Source organism: Miscanthus floridulus, chromosome 12 (genome assembly GCF_019320115.1).
Source record: "Miscanthus floridulus cultivar M001 chromosome 12, ASM1932011v1, whole genome shotgun sequence".
NCBI lineage: Eukaryota > Viridiplantae > Streptophyta > Magnoliopsida > Poales > Poaceae > Miscanthus > Miscanthus floridulus.
Window position 1 is genome coordinate 10,229,509 of NC_089591.1, and position 27,675 is coordinate 10,257,183.

The 27,675-nt window shown below is 42.8% G+C and overlaps 1 pseudogene; it reads left to right on the forward strand.

The window, feature by feature from the left end:
- Window positions 1-623: 623 nt before the first annotated feature.
- On the forward strand, window positions 624-26,994 carry LOC136495537 (probable flavin-containing monooxygenase 1; annotated as a pseudogene).
- Window positions 26,995-27,675: the final 681 nt, after the last annotated feature.

Consider the following 27,675-nt stretch of genomic DNA (forward strand, 5'->3'; position numbering starts at 1 on the left):
GCAGGTCGGCCGAAGAAGCAGAATGTTTTGCTGCTTGGGTGGGTCTAAAACATACCCTTGCCTCCAAGAAAGGGCGCCTCTGGCTAGAATCAAATTGTTTTGCGACGGTATGCTATTTGAAGGACCCATGCAGAAATCGCTCTGTAATTGAAGAAGCAAAGGAAGTCATCAACGTTTCCAGGAATTCAGAGTTTCCAAATGGATGAATCTCGAAATGATACTGATTGGCCTGAAATCCTCGACGGTGTTGGCATCTTTTTTTCTTTGGGAGGAGAGTGATGGATGCCTGGGTTAGCCTCCAAACATAAAGGCCGTTGCGGGGCGCGGGCGAGGCGCTGGCGCCCTCCGCCACGGAAGAGGCAGCGGACGCAAACCCGGCGGGCGGGTCGGTGGCGGGGGTGGGCGCGAGCACGGCGAGGTCGGTGGCGGAGGGCTGGAGGTAGCCGGCCGGGAGATGCCCTGCAGCGTAGGAGGGCAGCCGTAGGTTCCTCCCCGAGCTTCCCGTCGCCATGGCCGAATCTGCAGCGAGGAGGACGAGCAGGGGACTCCACGCGCGCCACCGTGTCCACGTTCCCGGGCCTCAACACGCTGGGCGTCTCCATCACGCGCGTGGAGGCGAGGGGATGGAAGACGGAGCGCTGGCCCCAGAAAAACGGATTCACCTTCCGTTCTCTGGGAGCCAGGCCAGGTGCGTACGGTGGCCAGCGGAAGCTTAGCTAAGACCCAAGAACAGGCAACTAATCAACCAAACGGTACGAGAGTGCAAGGTGTCGGATTTGGGGAAGACTGTAGGGACGATGATGAGCCACGACCTTATCGACGGGCAGCCCATCTCACTGCCTTGAGTGAGAGTAGTGTACCACCTCGCTTCCGAGACGACTACAACGAACCAGCCACACTCGCTCTCCAATCAAATCCGTCGTCACCGCGGAGAGGAAGCGGGTGGCCATCGTCGGCGCCGGCGTGAGTGGCCTGGCGGCGGGAGCGCGGCTGCCGCCCGGTCGTCTTCGAGGCCGACAGCACGGCGCTGCAGACGCCGCGGCCGATGTACCAGTACTCCGACCTCCCGTGGCTGGACGACGTCACCGAGGTGTTCCCGGGCCACCGCCAGGTCATGGCCTACCTGGACGCCTACGCGCGCCGTTTCGGCGTGATGGGCCTCGTCCGCTTCGGCCGCCGTGTGCTCGGGATGGAGTACCACGGCGTCGCAGAGGACGACGTGGCCGCGTGGGAGTGGAGCGGGAATGGGGAGGCGTTTGGGTTCGGGTCCGGCGGCGGCGCTGGCGAGTGGCGCCTCAAGGTGGCAGACGCCGAGGGACGCGTTGAGGTAAGCATGCGTCGTCATCATCATTTGGCTCAAAGCTGATTATAGGCCTTTCCAAGGAGAAGATATATCCCTTGAAAAAATTTGTGTCCACACACATTCTACGCCAAATATTCACGAGCCTCATCACATTTTCTGGAACCATGCATGTGCCCCAACAGTGCTGCTACATGATAGCGGGCCAACAAACTTTTAACATCTTGCTACTACAGCTATAGGAACAATGTACTCGTGTCCTAAAATCTAATGATCGTGATTTTGAAATTTATCAGCCTGATCGCTGGGCATTAAATGATCGTGGATTATAAGTTAGAATAGTATTTTTCTCTCACACCAAACCAGCCAGCAGTAATAATCCACGATCGTTTCAGCCAAAACGAACAGGCTGTATATCAAAATATGATGTATTCTAGGTTCTCATCATCAGCACCCTCACTCTTGTCTTTTGATAGAGAACATTGAGATTCATGTTAAATTTGGCGAACAAACAGTCCGGAACTAAAAATAAATAAAAAATGAACTACCTCCTTCCGTCCTAATGAGTGAGGAACAAAGATAGTCTTTTGTCAGACTTCTTATTTTATTTAAAAATAATTTAAATACTTTATATTTCAGGACAAATGGATTAAGATTATATGTACTATATATATATATATATATATATATATATATATATATATATATATATATAGGGAGAGGCTATTCAGTAGCCGGCTACAAAATAAGTTATTCTGTAGCCACCTCCATTTACCATAATTTTATACACTAATTTACGATAATGTTAATACATATTTACGATAGTTGGGTTACTATAACACATGGAGATATTTACCGTAACGTTATAATAAACCACTTAGTAAATTAATATAGTAATTATCGTAACTCAAAGTGGCTACATAATAAGTTATTTTGTAGCCAGCTACAGGATAGTAGTTATATATATATATATATATATATATATATATATATATATATATATTCTCTGTATAGTCCCATATTAAAGTATGTTGCCATTGCTCGTGGTCATCCTTTGTGAAATCAAAGAAAAACAAAAGAGCTCTGGTGCCGACGCCTTTCCAACCGAAAATGACATGTGCAGTACTCCGAAAAAAAGTAGTCCACAAATGCGGCAGGCATACGCTCGATGCACCGACGATAGAGGTTGGAAGCATTAACTGATCAAGATTCATACTGCGTTCGTCCCTTTATAGATCAATATTTACAGTTGTTCTGAGACAATTTTTATAGTTTGAACAAATTTAAAAAAAAACAACAACAACAATACTTATAGTATCAAATTAATATCATTATATATAATACGTAATATATTCTTCATAATTTATTTATTTGATGTCATAAATATTATTCTATTCTCTTTGTATATGAATAGATAGATTTCTAACCTAAGAATTTATCTATAAATAAATCTATTTTTAGAGGCTGAACGATCCACCAGCTCATCTATTTTTCTTGGAGTCTCTTCGCATTTATTCACTGCACCTCCTACCATCTCGCTCTTTTCCACCACCGCTGCCCTCAAATTCTCCAATGTGGTCTTGAGTTTTTTTACTTAGCGTGTTACTAGAACAATCATCGACTAATGTACAACTACTCCAATTAATAAAGGACAATATGGTCTTTTCTCTGTCATACTAGCCTTTTTAAAATTTGTTAGGAGTCTATCTATTTAGAGACAGAGAGACTATTTTTCTATAAATTTAGTTAAATTTAAATTTTTTACTTAAAATAACTCTCAGAATTTATTTTTTAGAGACAGAGAGTATAAATACGATAGTTTTTTTAGATAAAGAGAGCATCCAGCACAAACGGCCAGGGCTGGTCCGTTCCAAAATCTAAACTTTTGCACTATGTAAAAAGAAGATTCCCCGTCACATCAAATTTACGGTACATGCATGGAGTACTAAATGTTGACGAAATCAAAAACTAATTACACAGTTTTGTTGTACTTTACGAGACGAACGTTTTGAGCCTAATTAGTCAGCGATTGGATAATTATTACCAAATACAAACGAAATGCTACAGCGATTGGATAATTATTATCAAATACAAACGAAATGCTACAGTGTGCTACAGTGAATAAACCACCTATTCAATTTGTGTGCCCCACCTATGTTGACAGAAAAAGCCAAGAACTTTCTACTATAGTTAGATTTTTTTCCCAACTGAGTTGAGTCATCAGCTTCTTGTGAAAATGCAACATCTTCACAGGCCTATAAACAATTTCCAGCGGCAACTGCTTTTACTGGGAACCCAACGCACCGGGCATGCCCAATATGAAACAACAAAATAAAAGTTCATGCTGGCAGAAACAAGAGCAGCACAGTTTTGTGAATTGACTAACATCATTGATTTTTTTCGTTCTTAATATTTATAAGCAGAATGGTAGAAATGACGGTAATAACGGTACAATTAAATGCAATGGAGAGTGTTAGTGCAGAGTTACCACTAGAATCTTTTTAAATTGGGCTCAACGGAGACAATTCACGCTATGTTGTATAGTTTTTTTTTTCTCAAACTACGCAGAAAAGTTATGCGTCATTTCATTAAGAAACAAGTGAGCAAATACAAAGCTTAGGGGAGACCCCCTAATCCTTGCACACCAACACACGGCTGCAACTTGCATGTCTCCTTACGTGTCTCCCCCCGTGTCTCTGTACACGTGGAGATCATTTATTCATTCACGCCCCGTCCTTCAGAATCCTTGCACACCAACACACGGCTGCAACTTGCATGTCTCCTTACGTGTCTACCCCCGTGTCTCTGTACACGTGGAGATCATTTATTCATTCACGCCCCGTCCTTCAGAAGCTAGGCCCACACGGTTTTTTTTTGTAGGAGGGCCCACCTTTGAAGAGAAACGCACGGATTCCGTCCATGCATGCGGAGACACGGATAGGGACAGGCAAAGGAGACACACAAGCTGCAGCCCAAAACACCCACCAGAACAGAAAACAAAAATTGCCAACAAAAAATCACAGACATGACCGGCACTACTACAAAAAGCATTTTTAGGGGCGACTGGTAATCCTTTGTAGGGACGGCTGGCCAACCGTCCCTACAGAACCGTCTCTACAAATCATGCATTTGTAGAGGCGGTTCCCAGGCTGCCCCTGCAAATTGATTTGTAGGGGCGGTTGGTGATTGAGCCGCCCCTACAAATTGATTTGTAGGGACGGTTCGTAATACCAGCCGCCCCTACAAATCTATTTATAGGGGCGGCTCAATCACTAGCTGCCCCTACAAATCAATTTGTAGGGGCGGCTGTAGTGCCAGCCGCCTCTATAATACCTGTTTGTAGGGGCGATTCAATCTAGTACCGCTCCTACAGTACATTTTTCCGCAAAAAAAAAATCAAATTTACAATTCAAATCCGACCAGAACTGTTTGTTTTCGCGTATTCCATCCAGCGTTCGCGTTGCCGAATGCCCCGCGACCAACGTTCCGAACTACGTTCGCGTTGCCGAACACCCTGCGACCAACGTTCCGAACGCGACTACAAGCACAATAGTATTATATAAACTACAATTACAAGTCCAATTCGTAAGGATATATATAATCCATCATTTAATATACAAATTCCATACACATTATTATCAACGTCCTAGAGCTAGCCTTTGAGTCTCACGAAGGTGTTGGTACTGAGGATTTATACCTAAGTCAGACTCTCGATTATGGTAGGTGCCTTTGACGTGTACAATCTGGTCCAATATGAAGTTGCAAAGATCGTCGACGAGCTCTAAGAGTTGGTCATCCTTGTATAGGTCTCTTTTTATTCCTTTCTCTTCTCTCCACTACAAGATAACAAGTTTCGGTTTAGTATTTCATACCATGTACGAAGTTTTTATACTACGGGTAAAGATGTTCAAACTTACCCTTAAGGGGTGTCTCCTGTAGGCACCGGTGTTACTCATCATAGAACATATATAGTATCTAAAATGTACACTCCCAGGCTTCTACTTGGGGCACTGTGTATTTTGCATATGAAAATGTTAAGTAATGCTTTTGACAGCCATGTAATCAAGTACTGAAGAAGTAAGTTACACTTACCGCACATAGTATTTTTATAGCCAGCTTTTCCTTCCTTACTAGATCATGCCTTCCTCGATGATTAGTGACATAGAACCTAAATGCCCTGTTTAAATTATTTTAGCAAATACAACTTGTTAGTATCCATAAGTGAACGTTACAAGTATGTATACAAACATATAAGCTAATGAGGATTGTCGATATGTATACGTCTTGAGAATCGATATGAAGTCTTTATATGTCGCTGGGTCCTTATCTATTGAATCAAAGACCCATGCCATGCTCCTTCCGACATTGACGGCTATACAAATCTAGTGGTTGCTGCATGGATTTAATCATAGAACTAAATAAGCTCTTTTGCATTGAATAAAATATATCGAACAAAGCTTTCAGTATATAGTTGAACTTACTCGAAGTTATATGGTAGCCATATAGTAGAGTGTTGTTGTAGATTTTTGAAAGCCAGAGCAATGTATGCCGCAACCTTAAGGGACTCTTCCTTTAGTTTCGCCGTACGGATGCGCTCTTTCTCCCAAAGAGTCTTTGCAGCAGCTAGCTCTTTGGCATCCAGTGTCCACTGTTTAGGGTAATTAAAATTTGGTTGGGCTATAACTTGAGGGTCTACATACCCGCCTTTCAGACTTGGCATTTGTTTGACAATGTGCACTTGCATTCTACAAATCACGGCGTTGGTTAGTTACAACAAAATTCAAAGATTACATTCATATCATATTGGGAGGACAAGGACTTACAAGTACCACGTGCGAATTAGATTCATCTCCATTTCTCCCAGGTGAAAGCATGTGTGCATGTCATTGAAGTCAAAGACAATTTTCTCGGCTAGGCTTCCAAATGTGCCGGTGGGGAAGCATGCTTGTATGAGATCTATGCTCGTTGGGAGAACACGCAAGTACCAATCATGGAACCTTCTCATTCCAAGTGGTAGGCGCTGGATATCCCGGTTTGGTATGAAGGGCTTGCCTCTTTCATATGTTTTCAGGCAATCCTTTAACCATTTGATGTCATCAACATTTGGATACTGCTTTGCAATTTGGTAGAGTTTGCTAGTTACGGCCTCCTCAGAACCCCGTGATGGGACTTGTTTAACTTGGTTCTCAGGCTTGAACTGGTCATGTGAATACCACTTAGACATCGACGAGACGTCTTTCATCAGAACATAAACTGGCCTTATGTTGATTGGAATCTTCTTTCGAAGTTCCCATTCAGGCACGTCCTCATCTTCTTGTGCATCACCTTCTTTAGGAGGCACTCGTTGTTCATGTATCGGCTGTGCTTGTTGAGAAGAATGTCGCATCTCATCATGCACTTGCTTGGTACGAGCTGGAGAAGGTTGTGGCATCTCATCAGGCACATGCTCACTAGGAGGCAGGGAAGAATGTGGCATCTCAGGTACGTGGTGGTCATGAGACGGTGAAAATATCTCCCCAACCTCAACAACTCGCTCCAAATTTGGGAGAGGGGGAGGCAGCGAAGAAGCAGTCAATATAATGTCCCGTTTGTGCTAGAGGATGAACTGCCCAATAACATCTCCGAGTAACACTAGCCCCTCAGGAGTTGCATAGTCTATCCTCCACTGCATGAACTCGGGCTTCACGGTATGCACCTCGACCCTAGTGTAGTCCAGCGGTATCTTATTATTATGGTGTAAGCCACCAGGAGGATGTGCCACACCCGTTGCCACCTCCATCATAGTGTTCTATCGGCCACTGAGAAACACCAAGGTGCAACTAGTTGGTTCCCGTATGCGATCGACGGGGGTTGTGACTGCAGTGGAACCTTGGCTGCTAGGAACTTTCGGAGGGCTGCCAACTAATGCCAGTTCTCCCAGCGGCGTCACTAATATCCGTGGCTCCGTAGACAGTCCTTGCTCCTCCAGCGCCTTCGCAACTAGAGCCTTCACTTAGAGCTCAAGACTAGTCTCCCAGTCTCGGCCATGTTTCTTGTACATGTGCCTGTCCTCTTCGAATCCTTGCTTCCAGGTCGTCCTTTTCCCTAGCCCCCTGGTGCGGCCTGTGTACTCCTTGTTTCCCAAGCCAAGGCTAAGTGTAAGGAAAATGGACCCTTGGCCCATTTACTTTGGATTTTAGTGATTGATGACCAACACAACCAAATTGGACTAATGAATTTGCAAGTGTTTATTTTGTAGTTCAATAGGGTGCAAGACGTGACTTGGACGAAGGCGACGTGGTGATTCGATGATCAACACCTTAAGAAATACCTTAGAAGCACAAGAGAAGACCCAAGATATCAAGCAAAGTCCAAGCACGAAGATTGGAACCAAGCCATACGTAAGATCGCGAAGAAACGAGCTCACTGAGGTGACCGGACGCTAGACAAGCGACCAGATGCTCGGCAGACAGGCGACCGGACACTAGACCGGACGCTGGCGGCAACCAACCGGACGTAGGACAGCAGCGTCCGATCAAGTACAGTAAGGTTTCAGAGCAGCAAATCTACGACCGGACGCGTTCGGTGGCAGGCGACCGGATGTTGGCCAGCGTTCGATCAGTATATTGCCGGCTCAACGGTCGGGACAACCGGACGCGTCCGGTCAGGACGATTCAGCGTCCGGTCAGTAGCAATTTCGTAGGAATTCGACCCCAACGGCTACTTTCTCAGTGGGGCTTATAAATACAACCTCCAACCGGCCATTTGAGTAGAGTGGAGCTGAGGAAACATACCAAGGGTGTTGATACACCATTTTAGTGATCTCCACTTGCATAGTGCTTAGTGATTCATCAGGTGATTAGCGTAGGTGCTTTGCGAAGTACTTCGGTTGATTAAGACCACCACTTATGCGCTTGCTCTAGGTTTAGGCCTAGTGTTTAGTGAGGTTTGCATATCTCTTACCACTCGGTGCTTGCGAGCACCATTGTTGTACATCAGAGGGGCTTGAAGTCTTGTGAGATCACACCAACCGCGTTTGTGGTGTGGCCGCCACCGTGTACTGGAGGGAACAAGTCCTGAGGCGTTTTGGCCAGAAGCTTGATAGTGAAGACGGCAGGGAGCATCCGAGAGAGGCTTGCCAAAAGGCACGTCGGAGACCCACTTACGCGTGGGGAAGGCCCGAGGCTATCCATGGAGTTACCCGACCAGGAGCTTGGCCCTTGCGAGGGATTCCTTATGAGGGGCTCCAACGAGGACTAGGGGGAAGCTTGCGCGCTTCTCGATACCTTGGTAAAAATACCGGAGTCGTCGACGGGAGTTTGCATATCTCTATCTTGCTCTTTAGCTTCTGCATTTACATTGATTACTTTACTACATTTGCGATAGAGATAGCAACACACTAGCAAAACCATAGTTGCACATCTAGATAGTTATTAGTTGTATAGGTTTTGCTAGGGTTAGAAAAAGAGGCCATAGTTTAGTGTTAGAACTTTTAAGTTGCCTAATTCACCCCCCCCCCCTCTTAGGCGTCACGGTCCCTTCAATTGGTATTAGAGCTGGTTGGCTCATATTTGTACCTTTGGCTTAACCGCCGTTGAGCCAACGCTATTGTAGAGTGGTTGGGATGGATACCGTTAGGCCTCCACAATTTGATGGCACTAACTTCCTTTACTATAAAGCAAGAATGGCTTGCCACCTTGAGGCGGTTGATTTAGGTGTATGGAGAGTCACTCATGACGGGATGAAACCCATTAAGAATCCCAAAAAGCCCACAAAGAGTGATGAAAAAGAAATGCATTTCAATGCTAGAGCTAAGAATTGCTTGTTTGAATCTTTTAGCATGGATGTGTTTAACCAAGTGTTCACCTTAAATACGGCACATGAAATTTGGTTAAAACTCCAAGAGCTCCATGACGGCACAAGTAATGTCCGTGAGCAAAAACATTATCTAGCCAAGCAAAATTATGATTCCTTTGTTATGAATGATGATGAGCTTGTTTGTGATATGTATTCTCGATTGAATCTAATTATCTATGAGCTCCATTCAATAGGATTATTAAAGCTAGATGATATGGACATCATGAGGAAGATCATCTCCATTCTACCACAAAAGAAATTGCAAGCATCATCACCATCCTTCACAACATGGAGAACTTGAGCACCATGACCCCAGGCATTGTCATTAGCAAGCTAGTGACATTTGAAATGTCACGTAAGATGGGTCAAGGAGAAGCATCTTCATCAAGCAAAGGCAAAGCTCTCGCTTGTAGCGAGAAGAAAAAGATGAAGGGCAAGAAAGTTGAGTCAAGCTCAAGCTCAAGCTCCTCAAGTGAAGAAGAAGATGACGATGATGATGATGATGAACAAGAATCAAGTGATGATGATCAATCTTCCTCCTCCACCTCCGATCTTGATGAAGAATCAATCAAAGTGATCAACAAGGTGGAGAAGATGATCCAAAGGCTCAATGTCAAGGGTGTACCCATCCAAATTCAAGATTTCATTTTCACAAATCAAAGAAATGAGCAAAGAAAGAGAGGATGCTATAGATGCGGCGAGTTGGGGCACTTTGTGGAAGTTTGTCCAAATAAGCCCACACCCAAGACAAAGAAGAAGGCATGCAAGAACCAAGCCCTCACATCAATAAGATCATGGGATGATTCTTAAAGTGAAGAAGAACCCCATCACAAGAGGCGAGGCTGCAAGCACTCATCATCAAGCTCTTCTCGTGTATGCCTTATGGCATGAGGTAACGAAAGCTCTTCCTCTAGTGAGAGTGATAGTGATGATGATATGCCTTCTTATCATAAACTTGTGCAAGAAAATCTTAATTATGCTAAAGCGTGCACTAGTCAACATAAGAAGCTCAAAAGTTTAAAAGAAAAGCTAGATAGTTCAGAAAAAGCATATAAAACCTTGCTTGAACAATATGAGAACTTTGCTAATCTCAATGTTGAACTATCTACTAAAATTGAGAAACTTGAGACTAGTGCAACAACAAATGCATGCAAAATCAATAATGAGCAACTCTTAAAGAAAAATGAAAAACTAAAAGAAAAGTTAGCTAGCTCACAAGAAGCATATAATAGTTTGCTTGCTAAAATGGAAACCATGTGCAAACATTGTAATGAGCTAACTAATAAAGTTGCTAATCTTGAAGCCGTTAGCACAACCCCCACCAAGGCATCTAAAAAGAAAAGTTCTATCTTTAACATATCTAAAAAGGATGCCTCTACTTCTTGTAATGATTTATGTTTAAACTCACCTTTGTGCAACCAAGTTTGTGTTGAAAAAGTTGTTGTAGATACATGCACACAAGAGGTTGCAAAGGAGAATGAGTGACTCAAGCAAGAAGTAGCTCGCCTCACCAAGGACTTGATTCAAGTGAAAGGCAAGGTGAAGCAAACCCAACTTCATCAAGATAACACTGTCAAGGGAGTGAAGAAGCTTGATGAAGGACAAACCGTTGTTTGTTACGTATGCCACAAGGAAGGTCACAAGTCCTATGAGTGCAAGGTGAAGAATGAGGGAGGAGCAAAGAAGAAGGAGAAAATGCAAACAAGCAAGCTCTTCAACACCTACACCAACAAGGTGGACAAGAAGGCCTCCACACCTTATCTCTTGAAGAAGAAGAAAAATGACAAGGTGGTGGCCATCAAGGTGAACAAGCAAGACAACTATGGGGTCAAATGCTTTTGGGTGCCAAAGGAAATCATTTCAAACATGAAGAGCACCAAGAAGGTTTGGATCCTAAAAGGGAAGTGAGAAGTCCATCGGACTTTGGGGAATTTGGAGACTTGGCAAAGTTTGGGTGCATTTCATGGGGTGCATCATGATGGACAAAGTCATTGCCAAGTAGGTTAGTGAATACTATGGACCCAAATTCCTCTTCCCATGCTAGGTAACTAGATGTCATTACTTTCAATTAGTATTCATTTCAATTGGTATTGTTTTTCAATTGATACACTCTTAAAGCATCTAGTTATCTTTCATGCCTATATTTGCATTTACATGCTTAAAATCTTTTGTCATGCATTAAATAGGTATATCATATGGTAGGCTTGCTCAGTTTCATTAACAACCCTTAGAGCAAACCTACATGGTTTAAAATTGTTTAGAAGCAAGGCACATAGCTTGTTTTACAATTAGTTATCTAATATGTGCCAAAGTCCAAATTGTAGATAATCTCTCCCAAATATCATCTTTCAAGTGGTATTTTGATACTTAAATCAATGTGCACAAATTTTACAAGTATTCAACACTTGTGTGTACAAATTTAGGGGGAGCTTAATCTACAAGTTGGATGCTTTGAGACTAACACCTTTTTAAGCTTATCTTGTGTGTAGTAGTCTCATTGCAAGGAAAATGGAGTCCCCGGAGGAAAGCATTATACTTCAATTGGTAGAAATCAAATTGATTTTCACATATGGTATTTCAACCGATATCACCATGTTGATCTCACTTTGATATTTATTTGTTTTCTTCATGCATTATATAGATTAACCTCTCTTGTGCAATAAATTGCTAATTATGCATATGCTTTGCTTTTTATCATATGTATGCATGAATTTAGGGGGAGCTTAGTCTATATAATGCGATAGTCAAGTTTTGTGACCTATTCCATGCTAATCAAATCCTTCATTTGGTTCACAAAGTTTGACCCTCCCTTGTGCTACTAATGTATTCCTTTTTGGGTGTTTGATGTCAAAGGGGGAGAATTTGAAGGACCAAAGACAAGCATTTAGTTACAAGTAGTAATAGTCCGAGAAAGGGAGGAAAGTGAATTATGGATTAGTCTAAGTAATGGGAGAATTTTTTTTAGAAAGTTAGGCTTTAATCCAAATATCACATGGGGACATTTGCAAGGGCAAGACAAGCTTTTAAGTAAAGTTTTTATTAGTATATGTCAATTAGTATCATATAACCTTGCCCCTTTTCATTGCATCCTAGCAAGTAGGTAGTTTTTTAATCTCCAAATTCTTATCATTTGCTTGCTTTGGTCGTGTTGTCATCAATCACCAAAAAGGGGGAGATTGTAAGAAAAATGGACCCTTGGCCCATTTACTTTGGATTTTGGTGTTTGATGACCAATACAACCAAATTAGACTAATGAATTTGCAAGTGTTTATTTTGTAGTTCAATAGGGTGCAAGACGTGACTTGGACGAAGGCAACGTGGTGATCCGATGATCAACACCTTAAGAAAGACCTTAGAAGCACAAGAGAATACCTAAGATATCAAGCAAAGTCCAAGCACGAAGATTGGAACCAAGCCATACACAAGATCGCAAAGAAACGAGCTCATTGAGGTGACCGGACGCTGGACAAGCGACTGGACGCTCGGCAAACAGGCGACCAGACACTGGACCGGATGCTGGCGGCAACCGACTGGACGTAGGACAACAGCGTCCGATCGAGTACAGTAAGGTTCTAGAGCGGCAAATCTATGACCGGACGCGTCCGATGGCAGGCGACCGGATGCTGGCCAGCGTCCGATCAGTATATTGCCGGCTCAACGGTCAGGACGACCGGACGCGTCCGGTCAGGATGATTCAGCTTCTGGTCAGTAGCAGTTTCACGGGAATTCGACCCCAACGGCTACTTTCTCAGTGGGGCTTATAAATACAACCCCCAACCAGCCATTTGAGTAGAGTGTAACTGAGGAAACATACCAAGGGTGTTGATACACCATTTTAGTGATCTCCACTTGCATAGTGCTTAGTGATTCAGCAGGTGATTAGCGTAGGTGCTTTGCGAAGTGGTTAGGTTGATTAAGACCACCGCTTATGCGCTTGCTCTAGGTTTAGGCCTAGTGTTTAGTGAGGTTTGCATACCTCTTTCCACTCGGTGCTTGCGAGCACCATTGTTGTACATCGGAGGGGCTTGAATTCTTGTGAGCTCACACCAACCGTGTTTGTGGTGTGGCCGCCACCGTGTACTGGAGGGAACAAGGCCTGTGATGTTTCGGCCGGAATCTTGATAGTGAAGACGGCAGGGTGCATCCGGGAGAGGCTTGCCGAAAGGCACGTCGAAGACCTACTTGTGTGTGGGGAAGGCCCGAGGCTATCCACGGAGTTACCCGACTAGGAGCTTGGCCCTTGCGAGAGATTCCTTGCGAGGGGCTCCAACGAGGACTAGGGGGAAGCTTGCACGCTTCTCGATACCTCGGTAAAAATACCGGAGTCGTCGACGGGAGTTTGCATATCTCTACCTTGCTCTTTAGCTTCCGTATTTACATTGATTACTTTACTACGTTTGCAGTAGAGATAGCAACACACTAGCAAAACCATTGTTGCACATCTAGATAGTTATCAGTTGCATAGGTTTTGCTAGGGTTAGAAAAAGAGGCCATAGTTTAGAGTTATAACTTTTAAGTTGCCTAATTCACCCCCCCTCTTAGGCGTCACGGTCCCTTCACTAAGCTCATCCCTCTCTCTAGAAGGATTGAAGGAGCCCTTCTCCTTGTCTTCAGCATATTTTAGTATCCTTGATACCGCCTCTTGGGTCTCTAGCTTATCAAACTTAAGATTACTGCCGGATGATTCTGTACTCCTCGCATATATCCAGTTCCTTGAGCGTACCTTTAGATTCGTCACATCGATAGTCCTAGCAGCTGCGACCTCTTCGTCCATCTTCCTAAACTGCTCTTCCTTGGTATAGTAGCCACCGGGGCCTAGATGATGGCGGTGTTTGTTCCTCTTCGCTAGCTCGGTGTTACGGGCACTGAGATCCAATGCCTCTGGTGAAGTCTTCTGAGCCACGAGCTCCTCCCATTGACTAGGAGTTATTTTGCCAAACTCGTTGAAGGGAGTTAACCTCTTTTGGATATACTTCATGTTGAGCTCCGACCTCCAACGTCGGAATACCTTTCCCATCATCCTGAAAGCATTTTTTTACCAGTTCGTGCTTACCCTCCGGAAATCTAAAATTGACCCTCAGGTGCCTATCCCATAGTTCATTCTTTTTGTTCTCTAGTACCTCTTTCTAGTTAGGGATTGCTGGGTTCAATTTATCTCTTACTAGGGCCCCGATCGCATTACGGAATCATCCTCTTAATTCCTTCAGCTCAAGGACCTCCCCTGCTAGCCCGACCTTCGTTATCACATAGCATGCCTTATCTGGATATAGATTTCCTTTTCTATCCCCTCGTTTCCTCTTAGGCTTGGTAGTCGTGGTTGTGTCTTTAGGTTGTGGAGCAGAGGCATCGTGATCCGTCTCTGTGGCTATTGCCTCTGCTCTCCTTTCCTCTACTCCGTCTTGTCCAGCGAGATGTCGCGGACATCGACGTCGTCTTTTCCGAGTTTTAGGAGGGACCTGTATATATGACAGGTCAAAGTGTTAGCAGAGGTAACACAGCCAAAGCTTTAGCAAAATTTACAAGCTAAGCCTTTTTCCCTACCTCCTTGTTCAGGTCAAAGTCCTTGTCCAAATCTTTCTCCGTTGGCCTCCTTCTGGCTTCACGTGGGAAAGGATCCTCGGGACTTACATATCCCTCTTCTGAGTCATCATCATCATCGTCCTTTTTTTCTTCGCCTTCAGCAGCCTCTCCTTCAGGGCCTTCCTCCTCGTCACACTGCTCCTGAGTAAGCATCACTTCTAGATCCTTTTCTACCTCCTTATTGAACTGTTCCTGAGTAAGCTAGTCCTCTAGTGCTTGCTCCTCAAGGGTTGGCTGCTCATCATGCTCAGGGTATTGAGCTGCACTGTCTGGTGTCCGCGATATTGTTTCGCGCTTTGTTCTAATAGATGCAAGAAAGTGTGCTTTAGGTACGCGAGAAGGTATAAGAAATCAAAAAGGTCTATAAACCAAAGTAGTCCTATAAAATAACAATATAAAAAAAATGAGAAGTAGAAGTGGTAGAGGCCTCAGAAACATGTCAATCATCATCTGATCTTGAACTTGGAGCATCAAGGCATCATAACAAAGAAGAGAGGAGAAGGTAATGTAGGGGCGGCTGCTAATGATGCCAAGTTCCTCACAAATTCTTGATCATTAGCTCATATTCCATATAATGTATAGACTTGGACAATTTCATCATTGGCAAAACAAAGGAGAGGAGAAGAGAGCGAAGATTTGGCAAAAAAAGCAGGTGCTGCTTCCAAAACATAGAGGATAGGAAAGGTGGCAACAAATAGAGGAGAGGGGAGATTTGGCAAAAAAAAGCAGGTGCTGCTTCCCAGAAAAAGCTACATGACAATGTAAGAACATCATATGCTTAATATCTTCCAAACCTGATAAGCAGATCGAACAATCAGAAGTAGTAGACAGTAGTAGTAGAAGAGGAGTACAGAGAAGACAGCAAGTACAGAGAAGATTAGTAGCCACCGACCACAATAGTGTATTTTTAATTTTTACTAAAACTTGAGGATCATCATAATACTGACAAATGACAATGTAAGAAGAAGAATATAAATGCAAGGATTATTTCTACTCAGCAGATATTTATTCCCAAAAAAATGAAAGTAGATGAATCGAAGTCCCACTAATTAAACAAACAAGTGCAAGGCTGCAAGCATACAATGAAAGAAGAGCATCAGAGTGTAAACTGACCGATAAAGATGAACTGTAATGGATTAACATATCTATAATCATTATTGCAACTTATTTTTCAAACACTTTAGTATGTAAGACCATTGCCCAACACCAAAAAAAAATCACTGAACATGGTCAGAGTGTAATCATCAACTGTACAAGCCACACTAAAACTCAAAAGGACAAATCATGACAAAAGGCAATATTGTTAGAACAGGCACTCACATTCAAAACCACATTCTGCTGAATCCCAGTGACATAAGTTTTTTTCAGCAAATAATGCATAGTACCAGCATAACAGGAACCCCATATAGTGCATTGACTCTCAGAGAAATTTCAGAGGAAGCCTGGCTATTGGGCATGGCTTCAGGTTAAGGCACTAGAGGAGCTAGTTTTGATGTTAACATGGTAGAAATACAAAAAATTGCAGAACTATATAGCACACGGTGAAAACCTGACAGTGACATCAAAAAAATTATATCTCCCAAAAATGGACAGCTCTATATGTATCTGGGACCAGAACAGCTAGGATTAATGAGCTAATGAGCTATTTCAAATGGCAGTAAACGAGTACCAACAGTTCACATATGGGAAATAATACTATTAAGAATGTATAGAAACATCATTGCAAAGTGCCTTAGGTCTCAATTAATAACCCAAGTTCTCATCAAAGCTACTAATCAGTCCACAGATACCATTAGGAAATAGTGCTAATTAGATAGGGAGGATGCACTGAGGGGGTGTACTGATTATTAGCTAGCAACAATTGCAGACGACAATCGTAAGTAAGGTGCGGCTGCCGCACCTAAGGGTGCTCCTCCTGCGCCTAAAAATTTAACATCATTGACCTAAGGCACTTTGCTCAGTGTGAATCAAAATGGACATGAACATCATGTATAGTTCCTATTACTCTAGGCACTTTGCTCAGCGTGTAAAAATCGAAATAGCCATCATCATGTCCAAGATAAGCATTAACAACTTCTACAATTGAAAGCCTGTTTCAATTTTGAGCAGCAAGCAGAGTGGAGCAGCGGTGGATCCAAATTGGGGCATCCAATTGTACAAGCATGGCCAGTTGTACAAGTAAACCAATTTGCATAATTCAGTGTCCTAATTATTGGCAAAAAGATACAGATGCAAAAGTGAGAAAAAATCAACCACCACATCATGCACCACTGCACCAGCTGTTGTTGCCAGCACACAAGATAGAGTGACAGACAGATCACAAAGTAAAGGTTCCAGAAACAAAGATGGGTTCACAATAACAATTTATAATGATTCGGCGTCACTTAAATCAAATATCAAATGAACTCAAACCAGCTGGGGATGACCAAAAAGTAAAAGTAGCTGTTATATGAAGCGTGCCAAGCCAGCAATTGCTAGCTGCATGCTGTATGAATTCACACCAGGACAGGCAAGAGGTGTTTGTATTAGCTGCACCAGCAGCACCACACCACTACCGGCCTCTGCCAGTCGGCAGGCCCAGCCGGCCAGCCAAGATTCCAGATTAGTACAAAGTCAACTTTCACAAACAGGAGACTAAATAGGGATGTGCGAGTGAGTGTGGTTGTGGGGATTAGTAATTAACATGTACAAATTCAATCCTAATCAAATTTTTGGGACTAAGCCAGCTGACAGTACCGATGAAATGGCCCAAATAAATGCTTGGTTACTTGGTTTTTTCTCACAAATTCATAATTTAGTTGGTTAGATATGGAAATTAGGCAATCCGATTATTGCAGTACAGTTCATCGAATAATGCACACCAGCTTGCTGCTCATAAAATAGTACTTTGCATAATACTAGTACCAGATATTGTAACTGCTTCTAGATGAGCAGCTACAAGCAAACAACACAACCGCTTAGTATTGTTAATGACCAGCTAATTTCAATGAGGACACCCAAGATTAACAAGTTGAATTATGCATGATGGCCCTTAGCTAGCTTTCCCTTTCGAACCGGGGGCTAGAAATATCTCACTGCAAACATAAAAAGAACCAATGGTCCAAGATGGACCAGTTCATGTGATAAGAGCGCATCATCAGGTGGTCACCGAGGATCAAGCTGGATATGGTTGTATCCCAGGTAGCTCTGGTAGATGTAAAGCCCCCACGCACTTATTAGCGATGAATTGATGAAAAACTAAAGTGATACGATGAACAGCTAACCCAGCACACAAGGGCGGCACATGTGGCTCCCCTTGGAGGCCCCAGCAAATCACAGGCCATTTCAGATCACCACATCACTATCACTATGAAGCAACAAGAATATTAGGTTTAATTGGGCATATATAATTAGGAATTCTATATTTTTCTGTGTTCAAAAAATATGTTGGGTTTTTAACTGCTCGATATTAAAATCTATGGGCACATGGGTCGCCCTCGCATGCTACTTGAGTTTTCTCTATAATAAACCTTACCCCAAAAAAAACTCTTCCCAAAAGTATCACTGCTATGGCGTGATATTGCTAATTTACGCAAGCCAGTGAATAAAGCGATTGAGATAAGCATATCACATAGCCACCAAAACCTACAAATTTGGTTGTACACCTCACATAGGCTGCCAGGACAAGTTCCTAGAAATTTCTCTGAACCTAACAGTCAAAACTCTGTCCAAAACTAGCAAGGCCATTGCATGTATTTACACTGATTTAACCAATTTACACAATCAGGCACACCGTGTGCAGGAACCACCACCATTCATCCATGCATATATATAGCAGATCTATCTAACAACAAAAATAGATGAGGACGCGTCCAGCCTGTGACTTACATACCACACATGCGGGCCAACTGGCCGGGATGAGAGCGGCGGCGGTGGTGGCATGGTGAGGGTCGTAACTGATGGCTTGGAGACGTAGGGAGCAGCGACCGGTGGCGTTCAAACCCTAGCCCCCACCGTAGTGCTCTGTGAGGAAGACGAATTAGAGATCTAGAGACGGAGCGAGCGGAGATAGGAGGCGCACGAGTAGGAGAGGGGTGCCGCTCAAACCCTAGCCACCATGGCTTACCGTGCGAGGTGAGAGGGCGAGCAGGCGACGCTGCACGCGAGGGAGAGCACGAGCGTCGGGAGAGGCCGGGGGTGCGGAGAGGGGGCCCAAGCGACGGGAGAGGACCGGGCATCGGGAGGCGGCAGCGGCGGGGCGCAGGGCAAAAACTGGGCAGCCTGACGGCGTCGGTGGAAGAAGATAGCGCCCAACTGGTTTTCTCCTGTGCGCCCTCCTATTTATACTCGACTATTTCTAGGGGCGCATCCTGATACAGCCACCCCTACAAATGCATTAGTAGGGGCGGTTCTTGATCAAACCGCCCCTACAAATATTTTCTATTTTTTAAATTATAAATTCTATATTTTTTTATATCATAAAAACACAAAGTAATATAAAAAATTATGTATATGCACAAATATAATATTTTGTATTATTCTATATATGAAGAAATATATATAAACAATTGTACTCAAAACAATATAGAAAACAGAAAAAAACAAAAATTAAAAATTTGAATTTTAAAACTTCGACTACAATTTTATGACATTAAATGAAATAAAATAAAAATGTTGTAAACATAAAAGTTGTATAACTCATCGACATGTACAACTTTTATTTTGGTCATCTTGTCATGTGACTTTGTTTGAACGACTCAAAATTTGAAATTCAAACAATTTCAACTTGAAACAATATTTTGAAAGAGTAAATGATTTCAGATGAAAAACTCATGAATACCAAAGTTGTAGAACTCATCAATATGTACAACTTTTATTTTGATCATATTTTCATTTAACCAAATTTGAATAGTTGAAATTTTGAATTTCACTAAATGGCAACTTCAAACAAGATTTTGAAACCTTAAATGATTTCAACAATAAAAGTCATGAACATAAAAGTTGTTGAACTCGTCACTATCTACAACTTTTATTTTGGTCACTTCTTCATGTGACAAAGTATTAGGAAACATTGTTCATAAATTCACATATGACTCATAGTTTCATGAACTATACGAGAAACATGTTGATTTGTGAATAATGTTTACTATCACTTTGTCAGATAAAGAAATGATCAAAATAAAAGTTGTAGATCTTGATGAGTTATACAACTTTAGTATTCATCACTTTTTCAGCTGAAATTATTTAGTGGTTGAAAATCTCGTTCGAACTAAATGATTTCAGCTGATTTTCAAACACTAAATGATTTCAGCTGTAAAGGTGATGAATATAAGAGTTGTATAACTCATCAAGATCTCCTACTGTTATTTTGGTCATTTCTTCATTTCATAAAGTGTTAAGTGATTTCATAAAGTTTTAGTAGTAATAGAGTGGATGTTCAAATAGAGTCATCTAGATGTTGCAAAGGGTAGTCTCACACACATGCATAAATGTAGTCTCACACACATACAAAAATATGTAGTCTTACACATGTACATAAATATATAGTCTCACACGCATCCATAAATGAAGTCTTACAAACACACATTTACATAAACACTCCACGTTAAACAACTAGCTAGCCCGCTGTAACGACTTTTCCCTTGACACCTTTTTGTTCCCATGGCAACATGTCTTTGGGGAGGTTCTTTTCCACAACACTGATCTTCTTAGGAAAGTCTGTGAATAGCGGCATCTCATCGTAGTTATTGTAAGCTTCAACATCGTCCACGCCATCAACTCCAATAATGTGTTGTTTCCCGGAGGCAACCACGTGCTTTGTCTTCTTCTTCGGGGGAAGGTTACTTTGTGGGTCAGACATATAGAAAACTTGTGCGACACGTGAAGCGAGCACCCAAGGGTCATCTTGGTAGCCTAGATTCTAGAGGTCCATGACTCTTAATCCGATCTTGTTCAGTTGGTGTTGTTTGATCCAGCGGCATCGAAACAGGGCCACCGTTATATCCCTTCTATAGTCAAGTTCCCATATCTCTTCAATGATGCCAAAGTATTGGATCTTTCGCCCTAATCCACCGAGAGCCTCTATTCGAACGCCGCTGTTTTGGTTCACATATTTACTATCCTTTGCGTGGGTATAGTACGTATACCCATTGATGTCATAAGCATTCCAAGATGTCACTTGTCTCGATGGCCCCTCCGCCAACCTACTGATGGTAATAGAGTCTATGATTTCTCCAGGCGGTATGTTTTGGTCCTTCAACCATGTAGTTAGTCGTTGCTTGTGCTATTTCATGACCCAATCATCTGAACGACCATTTCTCTCTGCCATAATGATAGCCAAGTGCTCATCAATGTATGGTTGCATCAGTTGTGTACTCTGCAAGACACTGTAATGTGCTTGACTCACTTCTTTGTAATCATGGTCGATGAACACTTTTCTACCACTGGTGTCCTTCACAGCCAGCCTACCCTTGTGACGAGAATCGAGTTTACCAATCCCTTTCTGTACTTTTAGGTACTCTTGACAGCACTCGATGACTTCTTCAGTACTGTAACCCTCTATCATGGAGCCCTCTGGGTATGCTCGATTATGCACGTATCGACTTAGAACCGACATGAACCGCTCATAGGACCACATTTCATGCAAGTAGCAAGGGCCAAGCGCTTGTATTTGATGAACCATGTGAATCATGAGATGTGGCATTATATCAAAAAAAGCAAGAGGTAAACACATCTCCAGTTGGTTTTGTGTGTCCACCACAAATTCATGTAGGTCACTCAGCTCTTCCTTGCCAATCGTCTTCTATGAGATCTTCGAAAAGAAGTAGCACATGCAGGTGATGGACATTTTCAAGAACTCTGGCTTTATAGCCCTGATTGCAATAGGTAGAAATACTGTCAGCATCACATGGCAATCGTGAGCCTTGCAGTGTGTTATTGACAAGTCCTTCATCGACACTAGCTTCTTCACATTTGCTGAAAACCCAGTCGGGACTTTGATCCCTCTCAAGAAAGTGCATATAGCTCTCTTCTCGTCTGGTGTTAGGTTGAAGCACGCCGTAGGCAGAGTGTATTTTCCATTAGCCTCGGGTACCGGGTGAAGCTGTGGCATCACGTTTAGCTACACCATGTCTTTCCGTGCTTTTAGACCATCCTTTGACTTGCCTGTGTCCATCAAGGTAGCAATGAGACTCTCAAAGACATTCTTCTGCACGTGCATAGCATCAATGGTATGGGGGACCTCCAAGTCTGGCCAATAAGGCAGATACTGAAAAAAGATCGATTGTTTCTTGAAAGGTACGCCTTCGACAGGAGGTGTGCTTCTATCTCTGTTCGTCCCATCCGAATTCTTCTTTCCATAGACGACGCATATGTTTTTCACCATTCTGTACACGTGTTCTCCGTTATGACATCTCTCCGGAGGGGGATCAATCTCCGGGGCGTTGTCATAAAATCTAAAGAACAATTTGCTGTGGTATTTGTGACTTGTCTTTAAGAAGCGTCGGTTCCTTAGGTAAACTATCTTCTTGGATGCATCCAGGTACACCATATAGTACCATCCAAGCAAACCAAGCATCCCATCTTCCCTTTGATCTGTCCAGACAAAGCAAACAGCGCGGGGTAATTATTGGTAGTAACAAATATTATTGCTCTACATATGAAGTCCTTCTTTCGGAACGCATCATACATCTGCTCCCCATGCCTCCATAGCCTCTCTATTTCTTGCATCAAGGGCTCGAGGAACATTTCTATATCAATGCCTGGTTGTTTAGGGCCAGAAATAAGAATAGTGAGGAGAATGTACTTTCTCTTTTGACACAGCCATGTTGGGATGTTGTACATGGTCAAGATCACTGGCCATGTACCGTGGTCGCTCATCCTCTCATTGAAGGGATTCATTCCATCGGTGCTCAAGCCAAACCGTACATTCCTTGGGTCATCGCTGAATTCTTTGTGCTTCTCATCAAACCTTTGCCACCGACTACAATCAGCCGGGTGTGCAATCTTATCATCATCCACCTTGCGCTCATCATCCCACCATGTCATGAGTGCGGCTTCTTTAGGGTTTAGGAAGATACGTCTCAAGCGGTCGATCACTGGTAGGTACCACATTACCAGGGCAGGAATTCTTCTCTGCTTTGCATCGTTGCCTATTGGAGTGTCCTCTGGGGGCTGAGATTCTTGTACCACCTTTTTGGTACCCTTCTTATTCCTCTTTTTTCCTATGGAGGGTTCGTCCCCACCGTAAAGGTCATTGTTCTTGTACCGACTGGCCCCACACCAGGGACATTTATCCAGTGACTTGAACGTTTTGCTATAAAAAAGTATACAGTGGTGGGGACATGCATGGATTTTTTCAACCCCCATTGTCAATAGACTTATGACCTTCTTCGCTTGGTATGTGTTGGTGGGAACTGAGTTTGGTTGTGGCAGCACCCATGACAGAAGATGCAATAGATCATTGAAACTACAGTCTGACCAACCGTACTTAGCCTTCAGGATGAGCAGCTCAAGCACAAAATGTAGCAATGTCCAATGTGTCGGACAACCCTTTTCAACATCATACACAGTCTCCTTTGATGCTTTTGTCACCCTTTTCAAATTTTCTAGACCTTTCGGGCTATTTAGTAAAATCTCTGGTCCAAGGGCTTGAATCATGTCCTCCAAATCATCTTCATCCCTGACATGTGCTCCACCATCATTATTGGCACCACCTTCGTCGTTACCATCCCAACCACCAGCATCACCACCTTGTTCATTGCCAAACTCGAAGTCCATTCGTGCATCAAGCTCTGCTGAATATTGGGACAGGAATTTTATGGTTTTGTCGTCGTATTCCTCCTCATCCTCGTCGTTAACAATAACCGTTTCACCATGATGAATCCACACTGTGTAGTCCTCAACAAATTCTCGCATAATCAAATGTGATCTGATGATAGTCATATCTGTCTATGCCATACGATTCTTGCAATCTTTACATGGGCAAATAATTATATCTTTATTCTCTTTCAATGTCGTTGCATGCTTCTTTGCGGCTTCAATAAATTTATCCACCTCTTCACGGAAACCTGCCTTGAACCTTAACGAACCATACATCCAAGAGTTCCTGTACTCCATCTTTTACAACAACAACAAAACAAACATTAAAGGACTACTTATTCAGATATATATAAAAATAAAACAAATTAATAATTACTTGAGAATAATTGTATATACTTCAGATATATATGAATATAAATCTAATATAATTACATGAAGCATATAAACACACCATGGTAAAAGAAAATTAATTAACGGCCCATTTATCCATAAATAATTAAAATACATATTTATTGATTACAATAAATAATTTCAAAGACAACAATTAGCAACAATTATACTTTACCCAATATCTTTCATACAAACCCTAGTCCAATTTGATCAAACATAAATTTACAAAAACGAAATTAATAAAAAAACCAAACCCTAGATCTAGATCCACATGCACATGAAACATCCATAAAACTAACTAATTGTTCACTAAAATCAAGAAACATGGACCAAATAAGGGTATGATCTTGTTCCCCTCCCTAATTTACCCTAGTACATTTAAAAGTTGGGTCTAATTTGCTTCATAAATAGCTCAAGCACCATAGAAGAGAAAGAAAAATAAAACTCTAAGTACTCACTAACCAACCATTAAAACTTCAAAAAGAAAAGTATGGAATAGCATTTTCTTACCTTCTACAACCTCTCTATCAAAGGATTTGAGACCAAAACCTTCACCCCTTAGTAGAGTAATTTTTGAGAGGTGGCTAAGGCCTCCCCACCTTTCTTTCACGGGTTGGAGTGAGTGATCCGAGGAGAAAGAATGTGCTGCATCTGTTTTATATGGGGGGCATTTGTAGGGGCGGCTGGTGATTGAGTCGCCCCTACAAATCGGAGCTATAAATACGGGGCCATTTCCAGGGGCGGCTGGTGATTGAGCCGCCTCTACAAATCAGACTCTATTTGTAGGGGCGGCTCGTAACACCAGCCGCCCCTGCTGTTTCATTTGTAGGGGTGGCTGGTGTCTGTGCATCCGAGCACGTCACTGTAGGAGCGGCTCCATCACCAGCCGCCTCTAAAAAAATCGAACCGTTGCTAAAAATCGTTTTTTACGTAGTGCGGTAGCCATGGCGCCCAAGTGTCCAGCACAAGCGACCTAGTGAGGAGCTCCTGGAGCTTTGAGGCCCCAGCCATACACCACGAGGAGCTCTCATTCGCCACTGTTTGGAGTAGTATCTGGATGTTTGGACGTACGTACTCCTTCAAACGTGTAGAAGTTGCTGTGCTTCCAAACCTCCCAGGCCACAATTATGATGAGAGAGTTCAAACCTTTCCTCGTATCTTTTGGCACTGCTTGGATGGTGTTGCACCACCAGGCCGAGAAACTAGAGGAATCAACCGTGGGCAAGTCAACGACCAGGTTCCACCGTGGGCTATGTTGTATACCCAGCAATTTCGGACCTATCTCACCATAGGTAATTACTACATGAGTTATATAAGTAAAAACTGTAATAGAAGTTTTTCTTCAAAGAAAAAGATCATTGCTGCAATTCAGAATTTTTTTCTTCTGCTGCAGACACACAAGGCAGACTTTGTAATTCTCTGTATTGGGGGGTTCAGTGGTGTACCGAACACACCTACATTCCCTCCTGGCAAAGGTCCAGAAGCATTTGATGGGCAGGTCATCCACTCCATGGACTACGCTAAGATGGCCACCAAGAAAACCGAGATGATCAAAGGCAAGCGTGTGACTGTTGTTGGATACCTGAAATCAGCAATTGACATTGCTGCTGAATGCGCTGAAATAAATGGTACGAAAAGTGCTCCTCATTATACTTCGGTCAAGAAATCATAGATATTCGACCATGCATATTGAATCCTTTCGGACCTTTTTTATCCTATAAGAATGTCCAGCCTTTTTAGCTACTCCCTCTGTTCCAAATTATAAGTACATACATGGAAAATTCGATGTACCAAAAAGGTCAAAGTGACTTATAATTTAGAACGGAGGGAGTAGCTTTTAGCAATTGTCAATTGCATAAAACGGGAGATTAATAGTTATGTTGTTGACAGTTCGTTTTCTGATCGGTAGGCACTGATCATCCATGTACAATGGTGGTCCGAACAAAGCATTGGATCATACCGGATTACTATGCTTGGGGAGTCCACATATCGCTGCTATACCTAAATCGCTTTGCAGAGCTACTGATTCACAAGCCAGGTGAAGGCTTTCTCCTTTGGCTCTTGGCCACCCTGCTGGCTCCATTGGTAACAATCCATTCTGTTATTCTTCGTAGAACTTACACATTTTGTGTTAAGAAGAGGATAGATTCATTTATTCAAATAGTAAGCATCACGTATTGATATGTTTTGCAGAGACGGCTATTTTCAAAGTTTGCTGAGAGCTACTACTCCATCCCAATGAAGAAGTACGAGATGGTGCCTGACCACAGCCTGTTTCAAAGCACTAGCTACGTGTTTGGTTGCGATCGAACCAAATGGATTTTATAAGAGGTTGGAAGAAGGCAGCATAGTTCTAAAGAAATCAAAGACGTTTACCTTTTGCAAGGAAGGTGTTGTTGTGGAAGGTGAAGAATTATCGCCGATAAAGAGCGATATAGTGATCTACGGAACCGGATTCAGAGGCGATCAGAAGATCAAGGATATGTTCACCTCAGAATATTTCCAGAGTATTGCAGCTGGATCAACATGCACAACTGTGCCTCTCTACAGGTAAGTTATGTGTACATAATTGCAACTATTATGGGCTTAATCGAATTCTCGATATCATTAACCACTTCATTGATGTGCACCCCATGCAATGCAATCCACAGGGAGTGCATACACCCTAAGATACCGCAGCTTGCGGTTCTCGGTTATTCAGAGAGCATTGCAAACCTGTACACCTCAGAGCTCCGAGCCAAGTGGCTGGCCCATTTCATGGACGGTGGCTTCAGGTTGCCAAACGTTACTGCAATGCAGAAGGATATCCTTGAATGGGAGAAGTGCATGAAAAGATACGCTGGTAGGTACTTTCGCAGGTCCTGTATTGGACTCCTTCACATCTGGTACAATGATCAGCTGTGCCGGGATATGGGATGCGATCCAAGAAGAAAGAAGGGCTTTCTTGAGGAATTATTCGGAATCTATGGCCCTGGTGATTATGCTGATCTTCACCCCAAGAAAGACTAGACGTTTGGCGGCTTGATTTCCTGAGGCAGTCGTTATCTGAAGAACATATTTTCTGATTTGTGTATTATACATGCTGAATAAAGTGGGTATTGACGTATTGTGTCTATATTATTATTAGATAATCGTACAACGTTTGTGAGCTCTCTCATTTTAGCTTTGGCTCGCTTTAATTTGCTAGTCGACCGAGAGTATTTTTTTAGAGGATTCTGTGCAGCAATTCTTGCTGCGTCCTTTGGAGCCTGCGCACGCTTCGTCTTATGGGCCTGATTATTAAAGCCCAGCGCCATACTAGAGTTTCCCGTTCTGGCTGGCCCATACAAACCTTTTGCTCCACCGTGTACTTCTTGTGTCACTATGAGAAAGTGAAATATCCTTGGTGTCTAATAATTTCATTGACGGATGAAATTAAACGTCAAGGAATATTGCTGTGCTCACTGCAGCTACTTTTGTCTACAACTGTGGCTGCACACCACACAGTCAACAACCTTCTACTATAGCTAAAATAGGAAACAACCATAGCCCCAGCCTAACAATGACAGCCGATCGGAATATCATTACCTTTGGTGGTTGTAGGAACTAGAAAACCTCAAGGAAATGCATATTTCTTGAGTGCTATACCGTTATCCTAAATTGTCAAGGTAATTCTACATTTTCTTAGGTGTTATTCAAAATTGCTAAGATAATTAGCGTTGTTACAAATCGCCAAGGTAATTCAACATGGTGTTATTCCACAACACCAAGGAAAATGCATGTTCCCTTGA